General features: G+C 44.5%; 1 pseudogene; it reads left to right on the forward strand.

Annotated features, from left to right (window-relative positions):
• The first annotated feature begins 1737 nt into the window (after positions 1-1737).
• LOC136513746 (IAA-amino acid hydrolase ILR1-like 3) lies at positions 1738-13288 on the forward strand (annotated as a pseudogene).
• Positions 13289-15343: the final 2055 nt, after the last annotated feature.

Genomic DNA, 15343 nt, shown 5'->3' on the forward strand with positions numbered 1-15343 from the left:
CTGGCGCTGCTGCTCGTCAAGACGGTGATGTGGCCTTTCTTCACTTCGGCAAGCGACAACGGCGGGTTCACGGTGGCCTGCCTTGCCTACTACGGACCCAGACCATAGCTGGTGGCCACGAGAGCCACCGCGACGGTGCGGCTCCATTCTCCTGCGGCCTCGACATCACGCCGTTCGCCGCCGCCGCACTCCAATCGGGCCTGTGCGTGATGGGCCTGGGGCTGCTGCACCCGAGCAGTGTACCCAGTTCCACGGCGAGGTTCCGGCCACCGGCGGCATCGACGGCTTCAAGGAGTAAACCAAGATGCCTGCGCCGCGCTCACCCGCACCTCCCGCCGCACACACGCGATTCAGATGACCGGCTCCTGGTGGGTCCCGCATGCAGAGTGGGGCCCGCAGCTGCGACGTGCACCGCATGCACGCATCCGTGTTGTCCCTCCCTACTCCCTTTTGATATGGAAATGGTAAAACAATCATCGGTGTTCGGGTTGATCCTCAGATTTAGCTGTGGATCATTTTTTTTAGATCGGTGAAGCTTCCATCGTCTGTACGACTCAAGATTACTTATCCTCGAAAATACAGACCGATTAGACAGTCGAGCGGAGTATCGGCTATGCTATCGAGGTACGAGAACAAGGATCCTCGATGTTTCGGTCGTGGCCATTTCTCGTAGGCCTTGTGGCCCTGACGGGTCCCGTGCTTCCAGGTCCGTGACGGCCCCTCGCTTTTTATTCGTTTTTGACTTCGGCCCCGTTCGCGTGCCCTTAAATCCGGCTTGATCCGCTTATCTTTTTTATCCAGAACAGTGTTTTTCTCTCACAAATTCCTCCAGAATTCAGACAAGCGAACAGGCCCATTGATTCGGAGGTCAATCACCGGCTCATTGCATGTTTGCGATTGCTTGAATTTGATCAGACCTTTTATTTTTTGCGGCGGTTTAAATTTGCACAAACCAGTCAGTAATAAACAGGAAATTTGATCTTATCAAATTTTCCGACTTTTTTGTTTGGCAAGCGGCAAAGAAATGCTTTGGATCATTTTATTTAGTTTGTTTCTGCCTTCCTGCACTGCTGTACATGACAAAATCGCCATTTCTCAGTATCACCAGCAACCACATGTAAGCTTGAGAGCGACTGACAACCATCCAACTCGGCTGTCGCATCATCTTAAAACCAAATGGAGACGCTTCATGATGATCCTTCTCGTTCGTTTGAGTCATTTCCGCCCCAGAATAAATCCTGCTCAACTCTGTTACGTACAAATTAAATAGATATTCCTGACCGGAACAGTTCTGGCACCTCGTTCCCCGGAACCGAACGGGCCCTAAGTAGAGAACTATGCAGCCGGGATAGAGCGGCTGTCCAGGCTCTTTCCGGCCATAATAACACTATGCACTTTGTTATTTTTATTGTCTTTGTTGTTGGTCTAATATGAAACGAGATCGTTTTTTGTTGCACTTATGCATCAAAGTTTTGAGTGTCTGACATATGGGCCCGTACACCATGCGTGTATGAAGCCATCCCGGCTCGTGAGGGAAGGTGAAATTGAAAAGACGGAGGCGTGCGGGATGGAGGGAGACAGATGAATGGAACGAAACAGGCAAAACGTGCGAGAAAGGAACCAAACATAACCACAGTGCACCACTTGAAACAAAAAATAGCATGGCTCTCCTAATTTATTTTATTTCAAGAGAAAAGATAAAAACAGCTTCTCGCTACAGCATGCGAAAGTGCCAGAATGAGCAAGGAAGACGGGAAGATGCACGCCTGTGGCCATGATGCTCACGTGGCAATGCTACTCGGAGCTGCTAGGCTGCTACAGTCTAGGAGGGACCTTTTCAAGGTGCTACAGTACTACTACCCTTTATATATACACCTGGGTGCATTCTATACAGAGAATGCACCCAGGCCAAACCGATCGACGCGCGCGCCCATCTGGTCCAGCCCGCACGCGCCCGAGGCCGCCTCGCCCGCACCACCTGGTCCGCACGCGGCACGCTCCAGCAAACCGCCTCCACTCCCTCTGTTCAGTTTCCGTTGCTCTTTTCCTCGCGAGGAACCGCCGTCGCTCGCGCTGCGCCGCCGCTCCGCCGAGAGAAAACCGCCCCCATTGCTCCGCCGAGAAAACCGCCCCCACTCGCCCTTCATTTTTGTCGCTGCTCCCCCACCCCGTACTCCCCCACACCCCCGCGCTCTCCATTTGCCGCTTCGCGTGCTGCGGTTTTCCGCTCTCCATTTGCCGCTCTTCGGATTTCTGGACCTAGGGTTCGAGCGTCGCCGTGTTGAGGCGCTCAAATTCGAATCCGCCGCTTTTTATCCCGATGTAAGTCATCCCCCATTTCCTATCCCTACTTAATTTTGAATTGAATTCGCTTTAACTGGCTATTACGCTCGTTTGTAATTGGCTTTTTATGGTTTGTTTGCAATTTAGAGGATCCATGGGGCAATTGCAATTGTAACCATATTAGTACTTAATTTTGTAATTTTTGCGATGACTTGTGTAACTAGCCTATTTGTCCTTATGTTTGCAACTAGTAGGGTGTTGTAGTTGTAAATGGTCGACAATTCATCTGAAATTCAACTGATTTTGTAACTGTTGCTGCAACTCACTTAATCTGAGGGTGCATCTCTAGTGTTTTATCGGTTGCAATTGGTTAACAATACTGGTTTGTTCATTTCTGGGTTCTAATATGTAGAGGATACTGTTCGATTTTTGTTTTGTTTTGATCTATGGCTCATGGGCTCAAAATGACACCATTTTTTCATGGGTTCTAATATATGCATGAATTGGGACTTTTTTGTTTTCGATAACCTTATAAGTGTTGATGGACATAGTACATACGTCGGACTCAAAACCTTTCATGTTTTGTTCTTGATGACTTGTGTAACTAGCTTCTAACCTTAGTTGTAACTGGAAGGGTGTTCTAGTTGTAATTTGTTGATAATTCATCTGAAACTAAACTGAAATTGTAACTGTTGCTACATCCGACTTTTTCAATCTTTTTTGAAGGTGCAAGTGTAGTGTTTTATTGGTTGCAAATAGTTAACAGTGCAATTTTATGTTTTATTGGTTGCAACAGGATGGCTCTGATTGATTTCAGCATCTTTTGCTCTTTTGACGGCAATGATCTACTTATCAGTTTTGCGGATGACAAAGATGGTGACTCTTCTGTTCTAGATTTCACTGTTCATTGTCTCCGTTATGATGATATTGTCCACAAGGAAAATTCAATCGGATATAGGCTGTTCCTCACCACCGGCTTCTATGTGAGTTTTTACTGAACCCCCATACACACTTTTCTTTTTTGCACATTAGCTACTGTTTTAATCTTCGCATATTTTGTTTTCTCCAGCACCTGGTAAATGGCATTAACAGCGTCTACACAGATGATGGAAAAACTGAGACTCGACAATTCACTGTATTAAGATAGCACCTTGAGAATGAAGTCGAGCATTATCCTGATTTAACCAGAGCAAAGCTGGTTAGTATCTGATTATTTGATTGGTTTTGCTTTTCTCTCTTTTTTTAACGATTTTTGGAACTGGCCACAACTGATGCATCATACTCAACTGATGTGTAATTAACCAGCAAAATAGTTCCACTGCAAATGTTAATTAACCAGGTTGCAATTGTGTCACATCCCATGTTGCAAACGGTGTACAGTAGGTGTAGACAGCAACTATTTTTTGTTTACTCAACTGATGCATCATACTCAACATACGCATGCAGATATTTATTCTAGTATGTGTTGGGAAGCATTATTTTGTTTACTGCATCAATCAAATTCACAATCGGATCAATATCCTAGACTCAATTGGCTATTTTTGGGCGGACAATAGCCCTGCATCACGCCACGAGCCCATTTTTGAGAAGATCCCCATCATAAGTGCTGTATTTCATAAGGTCAGCAAGAAAAAATTCCCTCAAATTGAGAAATGGAGCAGGCCATTCGTTGAGGTCCCAAAACAAGACGGGCCTAGTGATTGCATGTTTTTCCTTTGGAAATATATGGAATTTTGGGATGGCGAGAAGCTGAACATTGACATCAATCCAGTGAGCATTTCCTTCTATTTTTGCCCCCACATTTTCTTTGTGTTCAAATGTATATATGATCTGCATGTTCTACTATCATTTTCAGCAGTCTCAAATGTTCTTTTTTTCTTTCTTCTTTACTATGTTTTTAGTTCAAGGGCATGATATAAAGGGTAGAGCTCATGCACTACTTGGTGTTTCATCCACTGAACCAGGCTGACCTACCTGACGAACTGGATGTTTATAGGATTGGCGGAAGGAAGATACTTTGGGATGCCGAGCAATGATGAACTTTCATGACATGTTGTTTTTGTTTTGTGTGTCATTGATGTTTATCAGCATCATGCGCATTGTGTTTTTTCAGTACGATGATATCTGTGTATGTTTACACTGTTTGAAAACTATGTGTCATAACTTGCAACTCCTCGAGCACTCGTGTTATAACTGGTTCAAAGACTTGTAAATTGCAAGTCCTCCCTGATGACATCTAAATGATGCAGCAAATTTGTTATTAATAACAAGGTTGCATATGTGTCATAACTTGCAATGCTTTTGTGCATATGTTGTACATAATCGTTATATTTCTTCTTATTTATTTAAGCTGTACTATATCGTGTCCCATCGTTTTGCTTACGAATGCATACAACTCGATTAATTAACCAGAAAACTTAGTGGAGGCTGGAATTGGTTGTCATACTAAGATAATTAACCAGGTTGCAATTAACCATGTTGCAATTCGTAATTAACGAGGTTGCAATTGCGTCACATATCATGTTGCAAATGGTGTACAATAGGTGTGCAATTTTGTATTAACCTGAGACTTTTTGCCACCATTCTCATTCTATTTTTTACTTTTCCCAGAATTGGTTCTTAAACTAAGAATTAACCAGGTTTGTAGTTAATCAGGTTGCAAATGGTAATTAACTAGATTGCAACTGCGTCACACCCATGTTGCAAACGGTGTACAATAGGTGTAGAGAGCAACTATTTTTTGCCAGCATTCTCATTATATTTGATGTTTTCCAGAAACAGCAACTAGCAAGTATTCAAAAAAAACAAGCATGTGTTTCAAAGATGTAATCATATAGTTTTTAATTTATACACATGTAACCTATAATTTGTAGAGGTTATAATCTACACATGCCACACTATGTGTTTTTACAGCAAGAAAACACAAATGACTTTTTTGTTTTTTTTTGGTCCAGCACTTTTTACTCATTGCAGTTCACACGTGGAGCTCTCCCCTATGGCCTCTGGTTGCTGAACCTCTTCCTCTTCTAGCCCCTCTGCGTGCAGAGCTGCTTGGTTGTGTTTTAGCAACTTCAGCAACATCTACATCACTTTCTTCATGCAGATCCCTCACTATCTTTGGCCGCCCTCTTTTCCTTGGAGGCCCAGCATTTGCTTTAGCACTCTTTTCGTGGAGATGCATTTCTGCTGCCTTGCTTCGATCGGGGTTTATCGAACATGTCGTGACGTAATGTGAACCCCGGACCCCACACCCGCTGCATTCCTTGTTACCATAGTTTTCTTTGTCATATGTGTTGAACGGGATACCATCACGTGGAGGCTCAACTTCATTTTTCCTTTTCTTCCCTCTACCTTTTGTGCGTGCTACAGGGGGCTCAATCAGCAACAATCCATCATGCAACAGCGCTGATGATGGCTGCGATCTAGCGCTACCATTATGAGGTTGTGTTGTTGTCACCACTGATCCAGTTGCCGACGACCCACTGCCAAGCGCCCCATTAGCTATGGTGTCATCATTAGCAGGGTGTGTTGTTTTCGCCACTGATTCAGTTGCTGACGGCCCACTACCTGGCGACCCATTCTCCATGCTTCTTGGAAACATTTTAATTCCTGGGATGATCTTGTCTAGCTGCCTATTTGTCTCTTGACAAGCACGATCTAACCTACTTCCTGCCCTTCCGAGCTTCATCAACTTAGGTAGCAAGCTGGACATCCGGGTCTGTTCTTGGCTTGCTGCTGGACCAATTAGCACGCCATCATGCCTATCCCACGTAACTTCTTGCCTCGCACTGCGAGTGTACCCTTTTCCGGATGTACTTCTCTGGGATTTTCCTGACCTGCAGGTGGGTGAAGGCTCTTATAATATGCATGCAGAATAGCCCTGTGATTTTTTTAAAAAACAACAGATGCACATGTCAGAAGTTGCAATCATTTGTATGATACATGTTGCAACTGTGTGCCCACGAAGTTGCAATTGGAGCTTTTAACAAATATTTTTTTTCAGATCCGCGCATACCTGTGTGTTCCCATTGTTTGCATTCGCATCTATATTCACCATTGTCCTTATCAGCAACCACCCTGAATTCATGTTGTGCCCAGTAGAAGCTCCCTCCTCCTTGTTCATGCTTCACCAACCACCCATTACTCATCTGTGGGTCTGGATCAGGGCGAATGACAAATGTTGTGCTGTTATTGTACTCTTGATATACAGGTCTAGTGTACACTCTGCATAGCTGCTCATCAAATTTTGCTTTGCAAGCCCGCACCACCTCAGCCTGCATTTAGCAATCTTTATTTTTTTAGTATGTTTGTCTTTTTTTGCAATTAGAATATGGACTGTGTTGTAACTGGGGAAAGTAACCATTCCAAATGCCATGTGATTTTTTTTTGTTTTTCTTTTACCTGTGCATATAAAAATATAGGGCAGTTTAACTGTGAACATTTAAAAAATATAGGACAGTTTTTGTTAGAAAAAGTTCAGCCATATGTTTTTTTGCAATTCAAATATGTGACATCTTGCAATTCAGATATGTGACATGTTGCAATTCAGTGAAAAAAAAATTCAGCAGGTACATATTCTTTATGTCCTTCTCTGTAAAACCCCACATATGGCGACCATCATACAGATCCGCCATCACATTCAATGCTGCCTGATGTGGAACTCCGTTCCTTGTCATTATGTTAAATAAGTCACTCATGCCTTCTGCCATGTTCTTGTGTGCGTGCATGTATCTTGTCATCCTGGGAGACGGCTCAAGTTTGTGGTTGTGGGCTTCCTGCACATGGTCAAAGAACCATAAATTGTGCTTCCCATCCTTCTTAGCTTTCACATAAGCCGGGCAGCCGCATCTTCTCGATCCCTTTTCTGTTTTTGCTTCTTCTTCTTTATTTTTTCTCTCATGTTTCCCTTCCCTGTTGCAGACCCAATGATTCGTCTCCTTGCTTGTTCTCGCTGTCCTCAAACTGAACCCAGCCAGCTTTGCATAATCTTTGTAAAATATGTAAGCATCATTTTTTGTAGAGAATTGCTGCCTCACTCTTGACACTAACACAGCTGGTATAGTTGATTCCTGACAAAAAGAAAACATACAAAACATGTGTGATATTTTTTTCAAAATAAAATGATGCAAACTCACTGGAAAATTCTCTGTTGCAATTATTACCATGTCTCTGTTGCAATTTTATAGCACATCCTAGTTGCAATCAGTTGCATTTTCTTTTTATCAGATCCATGGAAAAGCCAAACACAGGTGATTCAGTTTAAAACTCAAAGCCATGTGTAGCAATTACTACCACATCTCTGTTGCAATTACTACCAAATCTCTATTGCAATTAGTTGCATTTTTTCCAGATCCATGGGAAAAGTTAGTGATAGGTTATTCAGTTTAATCCCAAAGTTGTGTCGCAATTACTACGAAATCCGTGTCGCAATTAGTTGCACCCAGCACACAAATCACAGGTGATTCAAGCATTCAACTCATAGGCACAGCATAAGGGAGGTCAAGTGCTTTTTTTACCGGGTAGAACAGCTGGTTGGCATCTGAAAGCTCTAGTTTGGTTTTGGTTAATTGATGAAACCCTAAGTGCTAATCTAGTTTATCAAGATGATTATGAGATAGGTAGCATTACTCCAAGTGATGAAGCAATGACGAAGATCATGACAATGGTGATAGCATGGTGATGATCAAATGCTTGAACTTAGAAAAGAAGAAAGAGAAAAACAAAAGGCTCAAGGCAAAGGTATAAAATGTAGGAGCTATTTTATTTTAGTGATCAATACACTTAGTGAGTGTGATCACATTTAGGATAGATAGCCGTACTATTAAGAGGAGTGTAACTCGTATCGAAATGCGGTTATCAAAGTGCTACTAGATGCTCTAACTCATTGCATATGCATTTAGAATCTAGTGGAGTGCTAACACCCTTGAAAATATTTGTGAAAATATGCTAACACATGTGCACAAGGTGTTTGCAGGGTTGAGATGGGTTTGGGTCCCTCTCTCCCTCCCGCCGAGCTTGCTCGGCGGGATTCGGCGTTTTTGGAAAAATGAAATGTCTATTTTCTATTGCGCCGGATGCAAAATTCTTGGTGGTTGGCACATTTGAGCAAGGGTGAAGAAGTTAGAATTGAAATGGAGTTGGTCGAAATGATGCTGACGTCGGTCTACTGACCGGCCGCTGGGTCACTCAGCGACCGGACGCTGAAAGGCTGCGTCCGGTCGAGCTGTCAGACGGCACAGTGGGAAGGGTTGAGCACCGGACGCTGGTCTGCGTCCGGTCAAGGTGGACCGGACGCGTCCGGTCGAAGAAATACGCCTCGGGGAGCTTACTGGAAACGACCGGACGCTGGGGCTTCAGCGTCCGGTCAGTTTTGCCGGAGCGTCCGGTCAGCTTCGTAGCCGTTGAAATCTGACAAACAGTGTTTGAAGCTGGTGACGCGTGGCGTCCATCGGGCGACCGGACGCTGAGGGCCAGCGTCCGATCGGTATGACCGGAGCGTCCGGTCAGAGCGTGTTTTGCCCAGTGAAGGGGTACAACGGCTCTATTTGATGGGGGCTCTATTTATAGCCCTATGGCCGGCTCAAGGGAGCACTCTTGCACATTTTCATTGACATAGCAACCTTGTGAGCTTAGTCAAAGTTCTCCCACTCATCTCCATCATTGATCCATCATCATTGTGAGATTGGAAGAGAATCCAAGTGCATTGCTTGAGTGATTGCATCTAGTGGCACTTGGTATTCGTGTTGCGCTGCGGATTTCGCTTGTTTCTCTTGGTGGTTGCCACCACCTAGACGGTTGGAGCAGCGGTGAAGGATCGGCACGAGTTGGTGATTGTTCGTGGCCGCCTTCGGTGATTGTGAGGGGAGTTGTACCTTCCCCGGCGGAGCGCCGAAAGGTAACTCTAGTAAATTGCTCGTGTCATTGAGTTACCTCACTTGTGGGTTGGTTCTTGCGGTGTCCAATCGTGTGGACGAGGTTTGTGAAACACCTCTTAGCCGCCGAACCACCAAGTGTTGGTCGACACAACGGGGACGTAGCGTGTTGGCAAGCACGTGAACCTCGGGAGAAAATCGATTGTCTCTCTTCTTTGTTATTCTCCCGGTGATTGGCTATATATTCATCTTATGATTGGTTCATTCCCTACACGTCGGTATAATCACTCTACTCACTCATTTACATTCTTGCAAACTAGTTGATACAAGCTCTTTAGTGTAATTAGAATTGAGAGCTTGCTTTATTATTTACATTCATCTAGTTGAGCTCTTTAGAGTAGCAAGGTTGAGAGCTCTTAGTGAGTAATTACATAGCTAGTTTGTGTGCCTAAGTATTCATTGCAACTAGAATTATTGGATAGGTGGCTTGCAACCCTTGTAGAGCTAGAGCAAGTTTGCATTACGCTATTTGTCATACTAATCAAATTGCTCTAGTTGATTTGTAGATTTTTAAATAGGCTATTCACCCCCCCTCTAGCCATATTAGGACCTTTCAGCATCTAGAGTCACCATGTCCCCTGGAGCCAATGTCGCCGGCGGCGTGAGTGTCGTCGTATGGTGGAGGGGATCGCTTGTAATTGCTGTTATCGGGGGAAGCATGGGTGTCGACGACGGCGGAGGCTCTCTCCGATGTGCTCGAATCAACACAGCGACCCTCTCCGATGCCGTCGGTGGATCACGCAGGGCGAGCGGCCCAGCCTCGACGAGCGACGGCGGCGTTGGCCCCATCTCGATGCTGGAGGCGGGACGCGGGGAGGCGGCTCGCGCGGCGGCGCAGGGCGAGGAGCGCGCTCCCCCTCAAGGCGCTCCGCCGCCGCCGGCGGCGCCTCTACTGCGAGAGAGGGGGGCGTGGGGTGGGATGCGTTTTTTCCTCCTCAGGCGATCCCTTTTTCTGTTTCTGTTGTATTTCTTACTTGCCGTTCAAGACATCCCGTGCACACGCATATATGTTGCAACCAGAACAGAATCGAGGTTGCAATCACAAGTCACACGGCGTTGCAATTGGCGCTCGATTCGGACGAATCGGATGCGCGCGGCCCATTTTTTGCGGGGAGGCGAGCGGCCCATGTGCTGGCGGCTGCACGCGGCCCACGCGCGGGTGGATGCGGGACCACCCAGAATGGGCGTGGCCTGTTTTTGTCGGGCACGGGGGCGAGGAGGTGTTTTTGTGGTCTGTGCAATTGCTATATTAATTACACCTTGTTGCATTTTAGCCGCGCCATATATATATATATATATATATATATATATATATATATATATATATATATATATATATATATATATATATATATAGAGAGAGAGAGAGAGAGAGACACTCTGCATGCTCGTTTTTTAAAGAGAAACTTGTATGGATATTTGACTTTGGTCGAAGCGCCATGGTCAATATAAAAATTCAAGTTGGCTTTTCAAACCCAGGCCTTGTTTAGATCACCTTCAAATTTCAAGGTTTTTCACTCTCTCTATCACATCAATTTTTGGACGCATGTATGGATCATTAAATGTAGGTAAAAAAATAACTAATTACACAGTTTGGTTGTAAATCACGAGATGGATCTTTTGAGCCTAGTTAGTCCATGATCGGATAAAATTTATCAAATACAAACGAAATATGCTACAGTGTCCAGGTTGCAAAAATTTGCAATCTAAACGAGCCATGAGGAAACTGGTTCCAGCTAGCTAGCTAGCTATGCCATAATGCCAAGATGCTGAATTCAGAGCTTCCGTGTCAGATTCGGATCACTTTGCACATGCAAGAGAAGGCGCCAAGGCGATGATTGATAATTTAAATTGCTGAATATATCAACGATGCACTTGCGAATTTCTCAACTCAGGTCCTGTTTGATCGGTTCCGTTCGGCTTTATGTAAAGTGGAGCCGATGGAGCCCAGATAGTATTTGACTTCAGCGGTTTCTTCAGTTGACCACTTGTTTTTTCGCATCTGCAGCCGTTATTCACCCTTGCTACAATATTAACCGTACTCAATGCACAATATGACAAGAGTAGCCGAAGTATCAAACAAGCCCTTTAATGTCCAACCACACTCGGTGGAGGTGCATATACTCATTAATTGCACTAAAAAGACAACGGTCTTGCTTCCGCACATTGTTGAAATATTTTTGCTGTTTTAGAAAAAAATGGTTTTGAAAACCATAAAGTGTTTGGATGTAACTATTTTTATAGTTTTAAAAACCATGGTGCAGCTAAAAATCAAGTCTTTTTTAATTTTAGAAAAGCTAATCTAGGTTTTTTTTCACTGAACCGTGGTTTGCACATCTTTCATTCTAAAACTAAAATTTCTAGTTACTACAGTTTCTCAAAACTACAACATCTAAACTGGAACTTAATTGTAAAAGTTGGAGCAGTTTCTATCCTAAATTGTGGGAAGGATGTTAATTAATTGTGTATAATGCCCTCAGCTATTTGATAGGGTAGGTGATGGTATCGATGGGTAATTTCGAGTAAACTCCGGTGGGCGTTTTGTTTTTTTTCAATCCACACACTTTTGTAAACTAGGATGATACAGCTTGTGAGATTATTACAATCTAGTCCCGTGGATTGTAAACGGTGGACCAAAAGCAGGGCTGTTCGGATGAGCAGCTACTATACAGATTTTGCAGCAGCTGATTCCGCTTCCGGGTGAATCCAAACAGGGTCTGTTGATGGTAAATTATGAGCAAGTCGTATTTCAACAGCTCTGATGACTGATGTCCAAACTGATGGAACGTTCAACGGGTCCACCGTCTGAAACGTATCAACTATTGTAGCAGGCTCAGCGTGTTATGAGATGGCGAGAACAAATTACTTGTTACAACAATGAGCAAATTCTTCTGGTAAATCAGGATTCGGGCATAATGTGCATCACTCAATTCACAAAAAAAGAAAAAAGAAGAAAGAAGAAAAATGTGAATCGCTCCCAGTTCTTGTAAAGTGGACATTTGGCATAACTGTGGATTTTGTCCCTAGGGTACAGCGAAGCTCGTGTTCCAGCCGGCCGAGGAGGGCCACGCCGGCGGGTACCACGTCCTCAAGGAAGGTGTCCTGGACGACGTGCAGGCCATCTTCGCCGTGCACGTGGACACCGCCCTGTCGGTGGGCACCGTCGGCTCCAGGCCAGGCCCGTTCCTCGCCGGGTCAGCCCGGTTCACGGCGACCATCACGGGGAAAGGCGGCCACGCGGCGGGGCCCCAGCACGTCGTCGACCCGATCGTCGCGGCGTCCTCCGCCGTGCTGAGCCTCCAGCAGCTCGTCGCCCGCGAGACCGATCCCCTGCAGGGCGCTGTACGTTCCGTCATCTGCAGTGCAGCAGATCGATCGCCGTGAGCCGTCGTGCGTGACTCGTGAGTTGTAATGCATGGTGTCTTCTTGCTTGCGGCTTGCAGGTGGTGTCCGTGACCTTCATCAGAGGCGGCGAGGCTTTCAACGTCATTCCGGAGTCTGTGACCCTGGGTGGCACCTGCCGGAGCATGACAACCGAAGGCCTGTCCTACCTCATGAAGAGAATCCGAGAGGTAACAAACCAAGGCAAACAGGCTGCTCATAGATTCCGTAGGATTTTGGAATGAAACGAGTCAATGTATGTTGGCAATGGCAGGTGGTAGAAGGTCAGGCCGCCGTGGGGTGGTGCACGGCGGCCGTCGACTTTATGGAGGAGAAGATGAGGCCATACCCAGCCACCGTCAACGACGAGCTGGTGTACGGCCACGCCAAGGCGGTGGCCAAGAGCATGATCGGGGAGGCCAACGTGAGGCTAGCTGTGCCCCCAGTTCATGGCGGCCGAGGACTTCGGCTTCTACTCGCAGCGGATCCCGGCGGCCTTCTTCAGCGTCGGCGTCCGCAACGCCGAGACGGGGAAGATCCACCACGTGCACTCGCCGCACCTCGACATCGACGAGGCCGCACTCCCCATCGGAGCCGCGCTCCACACCGCCGTGGCGATCGAGTACCTGAACAAACAGGCGTCTGCGCAAGGCCAAGCTGCAGCTAGCTGTTTACAGCCACCCCTCGCCTGACGCCTGTGCGAGTGTTCGGCTGGCTGGAAAATAAGTTAAAATACTGTTCCGGCTGAATTGCTGTGAAAGAAAAATACTATTCTGACTGAAAGACATACTGTATCTTTTTGTACGTATACTCGGCAGACCATTCTATGCATCACAAGTTCACGAGAGCATGCATAGTCGAATAAGAATGCATACCGTTCTGTCATTCTGTCCATCACAGGGGCACTCGGCCGACCATCTATAAAGATCTCTAACTCAAATATCATGCGAAGAGATTGGAGGTTATATTTGTCACTTTTTAAAAAAAGATGTAGAGGCCTTAGGATGAACAATCGCACGCGGTGGCTAGACAGCTACCGGGATTTTCGGCTTAAGGCAGAGACCTCTCACGTAGGTTGAGAAACCCCCAAACCCCATATCTCGCCTGTACACAGGGGCTCGTAACCCTGTGAGTGGGCCGGTACCTGCAAACCTGTGCTTTGGGACGCGGGGCAGGCGAGGAAATTTTTTCACCTCCGATGTTGCAAATTTGCTCGCGTGGAAGATCAAACTCAGACAGTGAGCGTACCAACAGAAGTGTTTGACCAGCCGGTCTACCATCCTTTGGCTGAACAACCATATATATAGTACTAGAATTCTATAATCTACGCGTACACTGAGCTGGCCGTAGTTGTTGAGAGAAAAAAAAAAGAAAAAGAAATAAAAGAAAAGGAAGTCTACTTTGTAATAATTTTTTTGAGATCTACTATGTGCTACAGAACGGAACGGTAAGGAGTGGATGAAGTTCGAGTCATGTTGGTTAGGCCACGTGCCCAACTTAAATGGGCCAGATCAGGGCCTAGTCTGTGGCCCAGTTGCAAACTGTCTATGCTTCCTCCTGCTGGAGGGAGAGCTGTGCGCCGAACAGCCGCGTGAAGTTTGGCGGGAATTTCCGTCCGCAGCGTGCCGAACAGCCAGCGGACGTAATCACGGCCCACACAAGAGCAGGAACGACCAGGCCCACGACGAGAGCAGTTGGGTGGGTTGTCTTTCTTTCTTTTTTGTTTTCTTTTCTTTTTCTTTCTGTTTTCTGAGGTATTTTATATTTTTCATTTTCTACTATCTTTTATATTTTGTTTATTTCTTTTATAATTTGAAATGGAGAAAGTATATTATACTAATTATTTTATTTTATTTTATTTTTTCTTTTTGTGCTTCATTTACTTTATATTTTTATTTCCTTTTTGTTTTATGTGTTTTTGTTATTTTTTATTTTTCTTTTATTTCTTTTTTCCTTTCCTTTCCTTTTATTATTATTTTTTCTTTCCATATCTTTCTTTTTGTTTTTTTATTCATGTTATTTTTTCTTTTTACTTATTTTATTTTTTCTTTTACTATAATTAATTATTTTGTTTGTTTTATTTTATTTATATTTATTATTTTTTCTTTCTTTTTCTATATTTTAGTATAGTGTGTTGTCCTGTGATGTATTTTATGATGCTGACGTAATATACATGCGATGTTCTCTGATGTGTTTTATGATGTTCTTTGTGTTATATTTTATGATGTTCACATAGTATATATGAGATATTCTACATGTATTTTTCTGATGTTCACATGGTATTCATTTAATGTTCTATGTAGTATTTTTATGATGTTCACATGGCATACATGCGATGTTCTACGATATATTTTTGGATGTGCACATAGTATAAGTTTAATGTTCCATGATTATCTTATGAGATGGTGTGTGATATATTTTTCTAGTTTGATATGATTTAATAGCAAAAATATTTCATATTTATCACAAACACTAATGTGCTTTAATGGTAGGAGAATGATATCTTAGACCATGGGTCTTGGGTTCAATTCAAGGTAAGCGCACTATTTTTGATTTGTGATTTGTGAATGTTTCTTATTTTCTTTAGCCGGGGAAAGAAGCACACGAGAAAAAATTACGAGCATGAAAATTAATTAAATTAATTGTCGAGAATTAAATACAACTGGTGGGACAGGAAAGCTGCGAGGGCCAAAATTAATTAACTGGTGGGACGGGAAAGCTGCGAGGGCCAAAATTAATTAACTGGT

The sequence above is a fragment of the Miscanthus floridulus genome, chromosome 2 (genome assembly GCF_019320115.1).
Source record: "Miscanthus floridulus cultivar M001 chromosome 2, ASM1932011v1, whole genome shotgun sequence".
NCBI classification, from domain to species: domain Eukaryota; kingdom Viridiplantae; phylum Streptophyta; class Magnoliopsida; order Poales; family Poaceae; genus Miscanthus; species Miscanthus floridulus.